The sequence below is a fragment of the Papaver somniferum genome, chromosome 8 (genome assembly GCF_003573695.1).
Source record: "Papaver somniferum cultivar HN1 chromosome 8, ASM357369v1, whole genome shotgun sequence".
Lineage (NCBI taxonomy): Eukaryota > Viridiplantae > Streptophyta > Magnoliopsida > Ranunculales > Papaveraceae > Papaver > Papaver somniferum.
In genome coordinates this window covers 124,142,705-124,147,280 of record NC_039365.1, presented here as the reverse complement: position 1 = coordinate 124,147,280, position 4,576 = coordinate 124,142,705, and positions in this window count along the sequence as shown.

Below are 4,576 nucleotides of genomic sequence, written 5' to 3'. Positions count from 1 at the left end.
TCTTATATCAGAAGAGAAGATTCTCAATAATAAATAAATTAGGTGCAATCAAAGTTCCCACCAATACTCGTAAAGCTTCTTGATCCCACTGAAGTCTTTAAATGAGTGGTCGTAAGAAATTTCACCTAATTAGGATACTTTCCTCTCCGAATAGACGGATCCACCATAAAAAACAAGAGATAAGTTTTCCTGGCTCTTAGGATGGATTGATAGAAATGCTAACTTAGGTATTTATAGTCCAAGGATTTCTGGACACCAATTTCCAAAACCGAAAATATTCCATATTCAATGAATAGCAAAATTCGGTTTTCTTAATTCCAATAAATGCTTGTCCAATATTTCCGAAATCACTCAATAAAAAATCTCCAACTAGTAAATGCACATTACTAATTTTTATTTTCTAGATCTATATATTAATTGCTGGTAATTAATGTATATAAAATTTAAAAACCTTGATTAAAAGATTCTTAATTTATTTTGGCACAGGATCATCTTGAGTACTAAGGAATATCTTTGAACAATAAATGATAAGAGTTATTGCTCGTGTTCAAAGTATGTTGACATCTTTTCACTGCAAATTCTTATTTCATATTTACATGGATTTACATTCTTGGAATCGGTTATACCACACTTCCAAACAAGTTTAGAATTGGTTCACATATATTCCAAGACTACTATATGATTGATCAAATACCAAATCACATACATGGGTTCAATCGGTTATACCAATCACTAGGATCAGTTATACCTAATTATGGAAACACTTGTGATCGGTCACACCAGTCACTAGGATCGGTTACACTGGTTACAAGGATAGGTTCCATCTACACATGGTATTACTTGTGATCGGTCACACCAGTTACCAGGACCAGTTACACCAATTACAAGGACCGATTTCCAATTACAAGGATTGGTCAAACAACACTCGTGATTGGTCACACCAATTACTAGGATCGGTTACACCAGTTACAAGGATCGATCATACCATCACATGGTGATTACTTAGGATCGGTTACACCAATTAACAAAAACCAATTATACCAAATCATAAGTCAGGCATTGTGGTTAGTTATACCAAGATGCATAACATAAGTTAAGATCAGTTCTACCATCTCACACATATTGGTCATCCAATGATTTGCAATGAATAGCCGGACCAATAAGCTTAATGATTTCCCTTTCAACTCACGAAACAAATTCATGAATGTGCTTCCTTTAAACAAATGTAAAACATTGTTTCCTAAGGTGAAATCTTCACCATAACCCATTCACATAATCATAACAATATATACAACATTATTTCGATGTCATATCTACGAAGTTCAAAAGATAAGCATTATATTTCGTAGTCTAATTCCCTAATATTATGATCATACTATTATGACCATGTCACATCACTAGAGTATTATACAATATGTACAGTATATACAGCTTCGCAGTTATGTTTCCAATATGCACAACTTGAAAGATAAGTTAGGAATGAAACAAGTTCAAGTCAGTATTACTAACCTCAAGTGGAAGGATGATATCGTCGTTGTAGTTTGTTACTTCTTCGCATTCTTCAGATCTTCGGAGTAATACTTATATGTATCAACATTCTTAGACTTTCTAGTCTAACCTAAACGAAGTTGACTCTAGTATTTAATCAAGCGAATCTAAATGAGTTTTGATACTAAAATTTGACAACCAAACTTGACATACCAATGCTTGGTGAGTTCAACCGAGCTATGCTCTAACACCTAGGAATCCAATTATGGAGTAATCCAATTCTTGGAATTGAATTCAAATCAAAATAAATAAATAAGTGTTTGGTTGAAGTAATTCAATTTTTTTAACCGTGAAATCCAATTCCATTGTTCTATTAAACCAATACAGTGGAAATCTATCATTTTGGAGGGAATTGGATTCTTAGGAATCAAAATTCCTAATTACATAGAGTTGATTTTTGTTGTTTGGTTCAAGGAATTGGCCACATTCCCCTGGAATTGGATTACCAAAAATCCAATTCCTTGAACCAAACATGTTGTTAAAGCACAATCTATACACCATGGAAAATTAATTGTTTATTTTTTAGTTAATCGTTTTTCCTGTTTAAAAAAAGCCTGTTTATATTACATATATTTTGCTTTTGCTTAACAAAATTTCGGTACAATTGATTTGTTCCATTATTGTGTATGGATTGCCTTATATGATTCAATTGTTTCTGGTTAAAAAAAAACTGTGTCAATTTATTGGTTTATGATTTGGTATCTTCTTTATTTTTGGGTATCAAGTGTTTTTGCTTAACGAAATTCGGTGCAATTGCGGTGTTGTAATGTCTATATTTGTTTCAACTGCTTCCGGTTAAGAAAAGCATCTGTAAGACAATTTATTTTGGTTTGTATCTATTGTTTTTGGCTTAAAAAAATTACGGGGTCATTTGTTTAGTCAATTTGATTCCAGATAAGAAAAACTAAGTTAATTATGATCTTAGTTAGACTAATCAATTGGAGGATTCAGTTATTCAAGTCTAATTGAATGCCTTGACAAGAAAAACTAGTTAACTAACCTAGTATTTGCATTGTCTAAAGGGAAAGGTATAAGTTATTTTCCGAAATAATTAGAGCCTGACGAGAAAAATATAGTTAATTCTGATCTTTATTTTGGTCTTGTCCAAATGATTGTATATACGCAATCGGTTCAACAATAAAATTAAGTATCTTAGTCGATTTGTTGGACTATAGGGAAAATTTCTTTGGGCAATTGTTTCCTTGATAACGTATTAAAACTAAATTACTCTTGTAGTTTTGGTTTTAATATTGGTTATCTAAAATGGTATGTGAAACCTTCGTGCTTAACTATTATAGGTTGTACAAGTCTTATAGATTTATAAGATCTTTTCGGTTTGTCCTTTATTTACTCGAACCTTTGTCATTTTGTGACAAAAAGGGGGAGAAATATATGGAGTAAACAAGTGATTTTTTATCACTAGGAAATGACAATTGTGCTTAAAAGTTATATGTAACGAAAGAGTAAAGCATAGACTAAGGGGGGGAAACATATCATCATGATGTGTAGTATTTCATACTACAAAAGGGGAATGACAAAGATGTTCGGATTGAATATTTACCTAGCTTGCCTTTAGGGGGAGTAAAAGATTTTGTTATTCAAATGTCAACAACGATATTTTTTTTTTTGAATATATGCAGGTTATTGTGCTGTTGAAACTTGGAATCAAGCATATGAAGAATGAGTTATTTTGTAATTCGTTTAGATCCAAATGTAATAAGAGTTTTGTCACTAAAATTAACAACGGGGGAGATTGCTAGAGCATAGATCGGTTGAACCCACCAAGCGTTGGTAAGTCAAGTTTGGTTGTAATATTTTAGTATCAAAACTCATCTAGAGTCGCTTGATTAAATACTAGAGTCAACTTCGTTTAGGTTAGACTAAAAAGTCTAGGAATGTTGAGACGTACAAGTATTATTCCGAATACCTGAAGAATGATAAGAAGTAACTACTGCAATGAAGACATCATCCTTCCACTTGAGGTTAGTAATACTGACTTGACTTTTTTCTGTTCCTAACGTATCTTTCAAGTCATATTATATTGAAAACATAACATGTGAAGCTGTATATATTGTATATAATGCGATAGTGGTGAGACTTGGTCATAATAGTATGATCAAAGTGTCAAGGAAAACATATTACAGAGTATAAAAGCTTATATTTTGGAACTTCGTAAATACGACATCGACATAATCCATTATATATAGTTATTTGATTATGTGTGCATTATATAGGTATGATTTCATCATAGAAAACTATGTATCTTTACATGAGTTTAAGGAAATAGATGTATGAACTTGTTTTCATAATCGAAAGGGAAATCATGATTGGTCTTGCTATTCTTTGAATATCTTTTTGGATGACCAATGGGAGATGACTTTGATAGAACCTATCTTAACTTTGTTGAGATTTGAGGTATAACCAGTCTTAGTCTATATAATATATCTAGTTGTAATCGACCATGAGCTAAATTATAAATCAAGGTATAACCGATCATAATCTATATTGGAATGCAAATTGTAACCTGACATAAGTTACTTTGGGAACCAAGGTATAACCGGTCACGAGATGAATTGGGAAGTTAGTTGTAATCGATCACAAGCTACCTTTGGGAAGGAAGTTGTAACCTATCACAAGCTAACTCGAGAACCAAGGTGCAACCGGACACAAGCTACTTTGTGAGCAAGGTGTAACCGATTACGTCATGTATTGGGAATCATGTTATAACCGGTCACAACATATTTTGGAGTGATGGTTTAATCATTTTCAATACAAAACCAATAACCAGGTTTCACATATTTCTTCATGGTGTGTGTGAATTAGGGTTTGGGTTTGTCAAGTTGAGAAGCTTCCGGATGTCAACATATTTGAACATGTACGTAACTATTATCATTTATTGTTCAAAGATATTTCTTTATCCTCAAGGTGATCCCTGGTCCGGAAAAGTGAAAAGCATTTAATTATGATTTTCATCATATATGTTTTAATTACCAGCAATTAAAGCATATCCCCTGGAAAATATTATTAG